We start from the raw sequence: 14,250 nt of genomic DNA, 5'->3' as shown, positions 1-14,250 counted from the left end.
GAACTTATATTTTTTAAAAAAAATATCAATATAAACTGATGCCATTTTGGTCCAATTTCTCAAAAAATGATATGTACACATTACGAATTAAATAAAATACAACTACCTATTCTAACCTTTTTTCCTAGATTAATGTGAATAAAACTTGTAAAATGGAACCATGGACAACTTTGCCAATTGTAAAACTCTCTCTCATATATTACTGATGGGAAGGTCACAGTCAGCTGAAGTTTCTGTCAATATTGTAATCCAGCTTTTAGATAGAAGCAAAACAGTTGCAGGGATGTCTTCTCAATAGAATGACGCATGAACAAAAGAATATCCCCATCCGTCATGTATCCTTGCTTATTAACCTCACAAAACTTTATTGTACGTCATTTTTTTCCGGATCATGCAGGAATAATATAAGATGTAGATTTTAACCTCCATACTTCAGTTATAAGAACACAGAGACAAGTAATGTAAGAAATAGGTTATTATCCTTGCTTATTAACCTCACAAAACTTTATTGTACGACATTTTTTTCCGGATCATGCAGGAATAAGATGTAGATTTTAACCTCCATACTTCAGTTATAAGAACACAGAGACAAGTAATGTAAGAAATAGGTTATAATTCAACTTTTTTTTGGCTTTGGCGTAATAAAATCAATCTTTTCTCAACTTTTTTTGGCCTTGGCGTAATGAAATCATACTTGAAATTTATCAACAACAACAACAACAACCCAGTATAATTCCACTTAATGAGGTCTGGGGAGGGTAGTGTGTACGCAGACCTTACCCCTACCCTGAGGTAGAGAGACTGTTTCCAAATAGACCCCAGCATCCTTCCCTCCAAGAACTTCCCACCTGCTCTTGAGGAGACTCGAACTCACAACCTCTTAGTTGGAAGTGGAGGTTGCAACCCCATACTTGAAATTTATATGTAAGTAAAACCTTGAAATTCACAACCAACGACTATTTATTATACTTATTTATTTTGGTCAGCGCTAGTTTTAGTTATAAGATATAGACAAAGTATCTGCAATACATTACATTAGATCTTAGTGGGAAAAAAGTTATTTACTAATATAAAGATTTAAGTAATTTAGTTTAAAACTCTAAAATATTTTTTTGTTAAAAACTTGAAAACTTGAAATAAAAAATTTAACGGCAAAGAGATTTCACTACATTAGTGCAACATACAAGAAAATATTTTCTTTATTAATTAAGTCAATAATGGATAAACATAATGAATTTCAAAATATTAATTAACTTTTAATAAACGTGGTAGTCTTTCAATCTTAAGAAAATGCATCCCTAGAGAACTAAAATTAATTGTAATTTGAAAATAAAAATTGAAACTTGTAAACTTGAAGATAAGATTTAATGCTTTCTTATGTCATTATACAAAATAAAAGAGTTGTAAAAAGCTATTTACTATTTCCCCGAGTGACTATAAAAAAAGATAAATAACTTCTTATTAGATTTTATGTTTTTTCCTATTGTTATGAGAATTTGATGAAAACTTGAAAAAGGCACTTACTACATTATTCTTAACATAACCTTGCACGAAATTATTTTTTACTTTTTTCTTTCTACAATTTCAATATTATCCAAGTAAAAATAAAACCATAAAATTAATATTAAAAAGAAATTTGGATTTCAAGATTTTTCTTTTTGGGAGATGCAATGGCTTTAGATGCGTGCTTCCCCTTGAACCGCCCTCAAACAAGAAATACTCTTAACCTCTTAGCTGCTAAGAACTTGTTTGGATAGTTATTATCTATTATATCATATCGTATTTATCGTATAAATATTATGTTTGTTTGTTACTCAACTTTTTTTATCGTTAAATATGTTATTACATAACGACAAAAAATACACTTTATATAACAACCAATTTGGTATAATTGCATCGCCTGCGTTATATTTTTCTCTCTTACTTTCCTTATTATTAAATAACCTCGTACCTTACTTTTTCTTTATAATATTATAAGTTTATTTTTCATATTATTAATACTAACAACGACAAACAATACAAAACTTACATACATCAGAACAATACAGTACAATACGATACCTTATAAAAGGATACATAACATGAATTGTTGGACAAGAACGATCAATTTCATAACTATCCTTCGTACGTGGAACCATTCAGTATTTCAGGTAATTAGCAATGCAATTCAGTGTAGAAATTACTTAATTACCACATATAAAAAGCACATGAAGCTTGATCTCCACAAAACGTTCCCTTGCAATACATACACAACATACGAAGATGCAACGAATATAGATATAAGTGACCACTTAATTACCAGTCAACACTAATAAACATTAACTAGGAACATACCTAACAACGAAAACAGCAAATTATAACGACTCCAACCAATCACATGACTAATCAAACTAGTAGCTCCACTAGCAAAGCTTCCTCCGGCAGTATTCGTGGTCAAGACTAGGACAGTCCAATCATCCTCAGCGCCAATTCCAGCTCCACTATACTTAGAATTGTTGAGGAACCTTGCATGCTGGGATTGAGTATAGTTGGTCAGCACGAGGGTCGCGACACGATCGTGGACGCAAACCGGGAGGATAATGCCGTCTGCTGTCGTGTTTATGTCTATGTCGCACTTGTCCAAGAGTTTAGGGTACTGTGCGAATTGAGGTGCGGGACCTGGAGTAATGCCACCCCTGGGGCAAGGTTGATTTTGCATCTCGTCCGCTATTTCGTCGGCAAGGCAATCTGCTTTGTCGTGCTTTGTTAGGGCTGGTAAGTTGTGGGATTGTCGGTAACTGTTGATCCCCGAAAGGACATGGCCTTCTTCATCTGCGTATCAACAGTCATCACAAATTGAAAACAAATTATTACTATATATCTATAAACGAAGACGCATATGGGAATCAAGTCAGCAGATCCAGATCAATGTTTGTGATCCTATTATTTTTCTACTATATAGAAGAGCCCTGGCAAGCGACCGTCGACATCCCTCCTTGCCGACACAAGTGCATTTCTATCTCAGATTTAGCTTTTGATTTATGATATGCTATGCATAGATATTCATTTTTAAAGTTCTGCATATATGTTTTCATAGTACCTCGGTATTGAAATGTTGAATCAATTTGAATAACGAGAACACATGCAAGTACGGATCCAACGGCTATAATTAAAGATCTTTTGCTAATATTCACATTGCTCAAAAAAAAAAAAAAACATTGCTCAAGAGTATACACCCATTATATATAATCATTTTCTGCGTAGCGACAAGTAACACAGTATAGGGACTCCAAATTGTGGCAAAAATAAAAAATTTGTTTCTAGTCCGTCATATATACCGTTCATATCCAATTTATTGGGAACTAATTAAGAATTCATCAACACCTTATACAAAAAACAGTTTATTAGTTTAATATACATCGGTATTATGTAAAACACCATTACATCATATTCAAAATAATTTCATAATAAGTGAAAGTAGTAATAAATAAAATAAAACAAGTAAAATTTCATTACAGTGTTAGTGCACATAAATTAAATACAAAGCTAAAGACAAGGAATTGAGAGTGTCAATTAATGAGAAAAGATTCAAAAAAAATTGTAAAGAATGAGAGAGGGGAGAGAGTGTGCACCATCGCAGTTCACGGGAGCCCAGATAAGAAGAGGTGCAAGCAGAAACAAAAGAGCAGCAGGAGGAACCCTAAGTGACGCCATTGTTTCTGATCAGATATCACTTGATCAATTTAATTATTCTTATTTTTTAAGTGGAATATAAAACTACCAGAATTTCTGCTAGAGAATAGAAGAAACAATCGAGAAAACAAGCTGTAGAGCAGAGTGGAGAGTAATGCGGATATAAGGTTAGTTCTCCGAAGCTAGTGTCTTATCGTCAAAGCAAAGGGAAAGTGTTTTAGGTTTGAGCGCCGTATCGAAATTTGCTTGGGAAATTACACGTTGCGGACATGCAAAGCAGCTGACGTAGAAAGTAACCTCTTACAACTTCCCTAAACATACGTCTTAGTGGCACCTGTTAACTCGAGGAGTATTATATATCATTTCTACATCCACCTAATATGGCTTATCTCTTGAGATCAAACACTTCTCTTTTATTTTATCAAAAAGGATAAGATCTTATGACTTTTGAAGTAATATATCAGAGAGTTGGTTTTCATGTTAATTATACAATCTTATATGTACCCAAAAAAAAAATATTGCAGGAACAAGGTGCAGTTTGTTATAAATATATTATATTATCAATGTTCATTTAGTACTTCGTTGTAAATAATCTTTCTGAAGAAGTTTATCCATATGGGACTCCACCGTAAATATGTTTATCCATTTAGTACTCTATTGGAAATAAGCTTCCTGAAGAAGCTTATCACTTCGGTACCTGGTTATGGATAAACGTTACCCTAGGTAGAAGATTATACATACCGGGTATAATAAGCTTATCCATTCAGTACTTCGTTATGGATAAACATTGCTCTCAGTAGAAGATTATCCATATCTGGTATAGTAGCAGCTTACACAACAGCTTGCAGTAGCAGCTTGCGTAGCAGCTTACACAGCAGCTTGTAGTAGCAGCTTACACAACAGCTTGTGTAACAGCTTACACAGCAGCTTGCGTAGCAGCTTACACAGCAGCTTCCTTTCTTCTATAAATAGAAGAGATTTCAGTTCATTATGTACAATAGTTTGAATTCGAATAATATATCAGTTTCTCTCTATACTTATCTTTACTTTATAGTCTTTATTTTATAACACGTTATCAGCACGAAACTCTACCTTCTCGAGCAAATATTTTGAAAGTATCTGAGGTAAGAACTTTCTTTTCCTAAATAATGTCAAATCTTTCTAAACTTGAATTTGTAGCCCTGGATATATCGGGCAAAAGCTACATATCTTGGGTGCTTGATGCTGAAATTCATCTTGATGCGATGGGTCTGGCAGACACCATCAAGGATAAAAATCAGGCATCAAACCAAGACCGTGCCAAAGCAATGATATTCCTACGCCATCACCTTGATGAGGGCCTGAAAATGGAATATCTCACTATTAAAGATCCAGTCATACTGTGGAATAATTTGAAAGATAGATATGACCACCTGAAGATGGTCGTTCTTCCACAGGCACGTTATGATTGGACTCATCTAAGGCTACAAGATTTTAAATCTATCAGTGAGTATAATTCTGCTATGTTCAAAATTATTTCCCAATTGAAGTTATGTGGTGATAATATTACTGATCATGATATGTTGGAGAAAACTTTCACCACTTTTCATGCCTCGAATATGCTCCTGCAGTAGCAATATCGAGAGATGTGATTTAAAAAGTATTCTGAACTTATCTCACATCTTCTTATAGCAGAGCAACATAATGGGCTATTAATGAAAAATCATGAAAGTCGACCTATTGGTTCTTGTCCATTCCCTGAAGTGAATGAGACGAACTTCCACCAAGCTAAACGTGGAAGAGGTCGTGGCCCCAGTCGTGGTCATGGCCGTGGTCGGGGAAGAAACCCCAATCATGGTAATAATAATGCACCAAAGAAGCCTCCTCACCACCAGCAGTGGAAAAGGAAGGAACAAAAGCATGAAGCGGTGCAAACGCCAAATGTAGAAAATGCATGCTATAGATGTGGAGGAAAAGGGCACTGGTCACGTACTTGTCGTACGCCAAAGCACCTGGTTGAGCTTTATCAAGCCTCCCTGAAGAAGACAGAGAAAAATGCTGAAGCAAATTTTATTTCTGAAGATAATTTAAACTTCATGCATTTGGATGTAGCTGATTACTTTGCACTCCCAGAAGGAGAAATAAGTCATGTAATCGGTAGTGAATCTGTAGAAATGTAAATATTTTAATTTTTGTTGTTTGTAATAGATAGTATGGTTATGTAATTGTTGTACATAAATAAAAGTTATGCTTTGATAATAATGTTTACTATAATATATTTTATTTATGTTATTTTGAAGAATATGGATAACCCTCAAATTATGTTTGGATCAAAGACAAATCATGAATGTAGACACCAGATTTTTGACCCTCCCCGAGAATTTTCACATTTTTTAGCATAAATATGTAATTTAGGTCTAATATACCTATTTTAACTATTTTTACTTTATTTCGTTGCAAAAAGAAAAATTACAAAAAATATATATACAAATTTTAGTTTATGTATTTCTCATAAACTTGAAAAAATACAAAAATTGTACTTTATTTTGGTACTTTATATAAATTCGAAAATTACAAAAAAAAAAATTTCTATTAATGTTTTGTAGTCATTTTAATTTTGGAAAAATACAAAAATATTACTTTATATTTTGTCTTTATTAAAAAAACGAAAATTACAAAAAAATAGTTTTATTAATATTTTGTAGCTATTTTTAATCTCGAAAAAATATTAAGAAAATAATAATATAGTTTTGTTTTAAATATTAGTCTTATTTTTGTTAGTTATTTTGCTTACATAGGACTAGTTAAGCAACGTTTTCTTATTCTCGGATCCGGGCAAAAGAATAATATTCGGGTTCAAACTACCCGGTTTTAGGCCTAATTTTCGGACCTAGCCCATAATAAACCGAGTCCATGACACATGGGGAACCCCACCACGCGTGGGAGACACAAACCTTGAACCCCACCACGCGTGGGGCTCATTTTTCTTGGCATTGTGTATCAAATACACGGACAAGGCCAAGGCAAAAGGGAGGACTTTAAAAAATTTGGAAGGAACAGGATTTGGAAAATGAAAAAAAAGGAAAACAAGGAGTACTGTAGATGTTCTTCTTCCTAAAGAAGAAGAACTAAAACCCTAGCTCTAAAAAGCTTCCCGATCCTCTGCCGGAACCACCAACAAACACCCCCCAACACCAGCTCAACCTCACGTCCAAACACCACGTCCAAGCGCCACCACCGAGCACCACCACCGGCAGTCCACCAACTGTTGCGTCACCTTCCCGACTAGCCATAACCAACACCCAAACACCATCAACCTCGTCCCCAGCTGCTCGTCGCAGCTGCGTCTGCGTCATCACCTTCCCGTCGGAACCGCTACCATCAACCACCCTCGCACCCCAGCAACTCCCCAAAACCACCAACCCGGACGCCTTCCCCATCGCCTACAACCACCGGCAGTCCCCATCGCTGCTCCATCATTGATCACCATCAACAATGCCCGCCACCAGCTCCCTCCGTGAAACCACCATTGCTGCCCGCTACGAGCTCCAGCTCCATCCAAACACCAGCACCAAACAGGCCCGTCGTCACTGCCCGCTACCAGCATACCAACCCGACAACCTCATGCTTCACCCGTCACACCTCGTCGAACCCAGCCTTTAAAGTGACGAGCATCCAAATGACCACCTAGAAAAACCAGTAGCAGTCATGACTCATTTTCAGTCCGTTCGTGTTCGAGTTTCCGGCGCGAGCTATTCTGTCTGAGCTTTGGTGACTATTTCCATGGGTTCCCGTTCGAGGTTATCCGTTGAGGTCGATATTGAGGGTTGGTCCATGGATCTATCCGTTTCAGTTTGTTCAGGTTAGTAAGCCTCAATGTATTAGATAAAGAAACGTTGCGTTAAATATTCGAAGATGTAATATAGAAATTCGTATGATAATTCTCTGTTTATGTTTTCACCGTATGCATTTTGTTCATGTTGCGTTATGTTATTCTTGTTTATTCGATGTCATTTAATTAAGTTGGGCTAGTTGTTCTATGACACAAGTTTAACGTTAATTTGTTCGTGGTCCTTTGCTTAGTTCGTTCGGACAAAATTAGCATTAGTACTCGTTGTTACCACTTCCGAAACACCCATTCACTAGACTCATTTTATTAAATCTTGACAAGTTATGAGATTTTAGTTGTAAAGAAGCCGTAAGGTTTAGTATTGTTAAAGACGTAAATTGACATCCTTTTAAAATATAAAAAATAAAAATAAATAATAATAAAAAATAAAATAAAATGAGACGAGCCTCGCCAAATAAAAGGGACAAATTGCGGGGTCCTCACAATATATATGTATTAAATACTTAGATTCCGGGACGGGCCGTTTAGCAAATTTCACGGCCTACCCAAAAAAAATAAAAAAAATAATGCGCTAGTTGCTTTAGGCGCGCCTTTAATAATATTATCTCCTTAAGCTCGGGTGCGCGTTTATGTGACCCAAATCCAAGTCTCAGCAAAATCGAAATGTGTCTCTAGTCATGGGTACATTGATTGTGGCGTGGTCTGAGATGCATTTCCATGACGTTGCAAATTTTTTTTTTAATAACGAATGAGACGAGCCTCGACAAAAAAAAGTGCACAGGCTGCGGGGCCCTCTAAATGTATATATTAAAATACTTAGAATTCAAGGACAGTCCGTTTAGCGAATTTTACGGCCTTCCCCAAAATAACAATACGCTAGTTGCGTTAGGCACGCCTTTAATAATTTATTTTCCTTAATCTCGGGTGCACATTTATGTGGACTAAATCTAAATCTCAACCGAGTCGAGATATGTCAAACAACCACGGGTGCATTGATGTAACGTGGTTCGAGGTATGTTTCCACGACGTTGCAATTCTCGTAAAATAATAACAATAATTGATAAAGCGGTTAAAAGTTAAAATTTGCACATAAGTTCATACTTGCATAAAATCAGATAATCAAGCCGAATATGACAGTTGAGAGACCGTGCTAGAACCACGGAATTCGAGAATGCCTAACACCTTCTCCCAGGTTAACAGAATTCCTTATCCGGATTTCTGGTACGCAGACTGTAATATGGAGTCATTCTTTTCCTCGATTCGGGATTGAAATTGGTGACTTGGGACACCCTAAATATCCCAAGTGGCGACTCTGAAACAAACAAACCAATCCCGTTTCGATTGTCCTTTAATTGAAAAAAACTCCCTTGCGCCCTCTCGGGTGAGGAAAAAGGAGGTGTGATAGCTCTGGCGACTCTGCTGGGGACATAACCCAGAATCTCTAGTTCATGGTTAAGAATTCGAGCTTAGAATAATTGTTATTATTTGGCTTTATTTATTATCTGATTTTATTATATGTTTGAGCCTATTGTGCTAAATGCTGCTTTTACCGCTTTGATACTATTTGGACTGTATATATAAATTGTGCCGAAACCTTTCTCTTCTTACCTTCGGGGATGTGCTTACTGGTTGAGACTCCTTATTCTATTAGTGTCATACCCTAAATAAAAGAGGCTCGGAAAGTTTCTAAGCCGGCTGGCCTTTTGGTTCCCGGAAAGGAGCTCCTTCCTCAGCTCGAGTTGTCCGCTCAGGTACACTGTCTAGAACACTGACCCAGGTTTTTGAACATAGAATAATGTGACTTCATGCCGGATCCCTAGTAGGAGCGTTTATTTGCATCATGTGCATTTGACTTAGGGGACTCAACACAGGGGTTGGGTCCGTCTAGGACAAGCAACCTGAAAATAATAGACCATCTTTTGGCATCCTATGTGCTACATGTTGTATTTATTCAAGGGTGAATGGGTCATTTGGCAGACCAATGATATTTGCGGACAAATGACACTCCTTATCATGCTGATCACGTTAAATAAGAAAGTTGCACTATTTTTGATAAGCATGCTATTAGGTTAATTAAGCACATGGGGAACATTGTGGAATTCAAGAAGTCTTGGTATTCCACATGTCCCCCACGCTTCATTTTTTGGAAAAAAGCGCATGAGGAACATTCGCGGAGTCCAAGATGTCTTGGAAGTCCTTGTGTCTCCCATGCAACATTTTTGAAAATAATAATAAATTAAATATATATATATATTTTCCACAAATATATTTTAAAAATGAAAATTTAAAAGATTTGGTATGTTGTCATCATTTTCCACAAGTTAGAAAATCGTGAAAAATGACAGTGTAGAGATAGAACTACTTATTTTTAGAAGAAAAAAAACCAATGTCCGAGTAGTATCGAAACTCTGCCGAAATTTTGAGAAAATGAAAAAATAAATGTCTTATTAGTTTGTTATATTAAAAGCAAAGGAAAAATAGAGAAAAAAAATCATCATTGTTCTGTCTTGTTTTTTCAAAAAATATAGAAAAGAAAATAGTTTGTTTTGCCATGAAAATGAAAATGAAAAAGAGTCTGGTTTTTAAAATGTTTTATTTTATTTTGTTTGTCTATGAAAATGCCAAAAATAAAAATAAAAAGAGTCGGGCGTTGAACGTGATTTTATTATTTGTTCCAAAATAAATATATATATAATCCAAAAAAAAAATTCAAAAGAAAATTCAAAATTCAAAAAATATTTTTTTAAGTATTTCTTTTATTAAAGGTAAAAATTCCAAAAAAAAAAACATTTTCTTTTCTTTAGAATAAGAAAAACAAATGAAAAAAAAGAAGGAATGTTTTATGTTTTACGTTAGTTAGTTTGTTTGTTATGAATGAAAAATAATAGTTGGTTTGTTTGTTATATAAAAAAAAATAAAAAATGGAAAAGGGTCTTCTCAAAAATAGTTTATTTGCCCGAACTACGCGGGTTTGATTCTCACCGGATGTGAGATACGTAGGCAACCCTCGTCGGGTCCAACCCCCCTTTTGCTAAAAAAGCCAAAAATAAATAAATAACAAAAAATATATGTCAAATTTTAATTTTGGTGATGTTGTTTTGTCATAAATAGCCGAATGTTCCCGAAAGGGACGCCGGAAGGCTGACTTTGCATAAACAGCCACCTTTGGGTCATTTTTAAGACTTGGTCCAGTTGACCCCCACAGCCTAAAAATCTGCGTCCCCGAGACGTTGAAAGGCCGTGTTTGCAATATTGACTTTTCTAATTTGAAAAACGATAAAAAAGAGTTATAAATAAGTCAGGTGATGTTGTTTTGTCATAAATAGCTGAATGTTCCCGACAGGGACGCCGAAAGGCTGACTTGGCATAAACAACCACCTTTGGGTCATTTTGAGATATGGACCCACACAGCCTTAAAAATCTTCGTCCCCGAGGCGCTGAAGGGCGGTGTTTGCAACATCAGGTTTTTGTTATAATTTGAAAAAAAAACAAAGAGTCGGCGGTCAGGTGAATACCGTTTGAATTTTGTCATAATAAGCCGAGCCAGTTTCGGCCGCGTTTTAAACCGTTCTTGCCAAAATAGCCTTAGAGTATCTTTCAGTTGTCGAAAGGTTGTTTTCGTAAAAGAATGGACAAGTTGGTAAAGTGCCAAAATAATCCTCCCCGGCCTCAAAATTCATGTGAAGTTTGACAGGGGCCACATTTGCAAAAATAACCGTTTGGTTGCATTTGACAAACGGGGAAAGGAAGTTGGCCGTTGTTTTTGTAAATCTTTTGATTAGAATATGCGGGTTGTTTGATTTTCAAGTTTGTAGGTCATCTTTAAACCTTCGAAACCCAATTTGTTTTATTATGAAAATTGATAAAGAAAATGTTTCATTGCCTTTTACCTTTCATTTTGTCCGAACTACGCAAGGTCTGATTCATGCGGGGTCATGATACGTAGGCAATCTCCATAAGATTCGACCACAACAAAAAAAAAGCAAAAAAAAGAGAATGAAAAAAAAAACGAAATGAAAAAAAGAATGAAAAAATGAAAAATGAAAAAATAGAAAAAAAGAAGAATGAAAAAAATCAGAAAAAAAAGAAAATGAAAAAATGTTGTTAATAATGAGGACCGACTGAGTCCATTCTAACCTGTTTGTTTCGCAAAGAAAATTAAGGTGGTTGGTTTGTGATAAGCCGGACAATGACACTCAGAATCCTTTACTTGCACCTCATGATACACTCTGCGGGGATCAGGCCTGATAACAGAAGCACGTGAATCCTAGTGGGAACTTGTTGACGAAGTTTGATGATATTAAAGCTGGAAATGGTCTAGACAATACTGATGCGAAGCTCAGTGGCTAAGATGCCAATTTTGATAAAGTGGGAGAACGCTCCGTTCCTTGTGGTGGCTTATTTTGTTGTCATTTCTGTTTGTTCGGATTATTAGGATTGTAATTCAGATTTTTGTTTTGTTCAATATCTTTCCGTTTTGTCATAGCGGTTTGTTTAAGTTTGTCCAGGTTGTTTTAGGATTTTATTCTGGTTTGTTTCGCTTGTCTTGTTGTTCAAACCATTCCACCGGTAGTCTAATACAAAATCCGGTCTTTTATTATTTCCAGCCATCTTTTGTTTAGTCCTTTGTCATTTTATTCAACGCCGATTCTAGTGACATGACATGCGCACACAGTTTGGGCCTAATCTTTAAAGTTAATCATAAAACCCTGGAAAGGCGATCAGACCATTTAAAGAAAATAAGGACGGTTTGAGATCATTCAGAGCTCGAGTCATGTGGAACTGGGGTAAGTTAAGCACAAAGAAAACCGTTAAAAGCAAGATTCGCCAAATTGGCATGAGGGTCGGCCATGATAATGAGAGTGTCGCCCAACGGTGCTTTAGAAATGACAAATGAAGAAGCGAAATGTTCAACATGATTGTCAAGGCCAGCACCATCGGTAGAGATTATAAATTTATTGTTTAATCGTGTTGTTTGCACTTGGCATGTTTTGAAGACTGGAATGACGAAGGCATTTTGTTCTGCTACCTATACACTTTATCCTTCGATACCCCTTTTGAGCCTTATTTATTTTCTTTCATACCCCTCGTTCGGAATCAGTAGCAACTAAAAAAAAAAAAGAAAAATCAACAAAACGACAAAAGAAAAATGAGAAAAGAAAAAGAGAAAAGAAAAATGATAACGAAAAAAAACGAAAGTCAAATGAAAAAGAGGAATTGGGAACTACGTTTGACCTGATTCCTCAAAGAGGATACGTAGGCGCTTCACGGCTCGGTCATAGTTTTGAAAGAAAAAATGAAAAAAATCAATTAAAATATCCCCAAGCAAGAAACTGGGGCAAAAGTTGCGTTTGTTGTAAATAAATCTAATTCCGAAGGTTGTAACTAATAACCCCAAAAATTAATGTATTTTTTGAGCCTTTTATACCCTTTCTTTCTAGCCTATCCAAAACCCACATTACGGTCCAAACAAAGACCTTCTGATCAGTCTTTAAAAAATGTCAAGTTAGACAAATGAAGAGTCTTACTGGCGAACATAACATTCTGTTCCACAGCAGAAAGGACTCTAATCTCCAACAGAAGGAGTCATACCAGCAACACTCCAAATCCCCAGCTGGAGAGATATAAAATGAGAGAGTCTTATCGGTGAAAACCTTCACAGGCACCATAAGGCGATGAAAGCTGAGAGAAGAACCAAAAATGAGAGAGACTTGATAGTGAAAACCCTTCGGGCACTACAAGTCGAATAAGATTAAGAATCAGATGGGGAATCACCAATTGAAGATCTTGAAAGATGATTGACGGTAAAGGATAGGCCACATACGCATGTCATGGCCATTAGAGTCGGTATCTGCATTTGATATATTTTTATTTATAGTTTCTTTTGTAAAAGAGTCATCGTTTCCTTTGTCTTTTATTTTGTTTCTTTTATCTTTCTCCTTTCATAAAAAATTCCCCAATAGAGTCTGTCCGGTCAGAACAAGTATGAAATGACTTCAAAATATGCCATCAGCTTTCCAAGATGAGATCTGACTAGTATATCCAAATGGTATAGTCAGCGAGGAACAAGCGCGAGGCCAGTGTCAAAAAAGATATCCCCAGCAAAGGGAATTGACAAAAGGATTGACGAGCGTCAAGAGAGATATCCTTGCCAAAACCAAGGTTATAAACCTCAAAGGCCAAGGCCTATGAACAGAGCAAGGAGAGCAGTGAGCATGATTTGGCGAAATCCATACTAGACTAAAAGGTCGGGAAAATGCCAGTTTCCGAGCTATGCCACAAAAGAAGAGGGATATCCCCAGCAGGAAGGGATTATCCCCAGCACACAATATCATCCCCAACAAGTTGTGGAGCACAGAGCAAGGAAGGAGAAAGGGAAAGCCATCCTAGTAGGAGTATCACAACCAACCACCATGTTTTAAACTAACAAAATTTTGTTTGATTTGAAGCAGGTAACGGAAATGGCATTGATGCCAGAACTGCATGCCATAAGGGATATTATCAAACTGGGGCAGAAAAGTTTCCTTCCATTTAGAAAAATTTTCTGGAAGTCAGGTATCCCCAGCTGATAACATTTTATCCCCCAGCAGGTAAGTAATAATCCCCAACAAGTTTTGAGGTAAGACATTTTCAAGTTTTAAAGGATATTTCGGGTTCATCCGCCCTCGAACAGGATATGTCGGGTCCATCTGCCCTCGAACACGATATGTCGGGTCCATCCGCCCTCGAATAGGATATGTCGGGTTCAT

General features: G+C 36.3%; 1 long non-coding RNA gene across 1 annotated transcript; it reads right to left on the bottom strand.

Annotated features, from left to right (window-relative positions):
• Positions 1-2,166: 2,166 nt before the first annotated feature.
• Positions 2,167-3,850, bottom strand: LOC107778698 (uncharacterized). Its single transcript, XR_012693544.1, has 2 exons — positions 3,612-3,850; positions 2,167-2,811 (listed from the first exon to the last, which is right to left on the bottom strand). It is a non-coding gene; the product is annotated as an uncharacterized LOC107778698 (long non-coding RNA).
• Positions 3,851-14,250: the final 10,400 nt, after the last annotated feature.

This window comes from Nicotiana tabacum, chromosome 7 (genome assembly GCF_000715075.1).
Source record: "Nicotiana tabacum cultivar K326 chromosome 7, ASM71507v2, whole genome shotgun sequence".
NCBI lineage: Eukaryota > Viridiplantae > Streptophyta > Magnoliopsida > Solanales > Solanaceae > Nicotiana > Nicotiana tabacum.
Note: the sequence above shows the minus strand (reverse complement) of the source record. Positions and strands in the feature narration are given on the sequence as shown.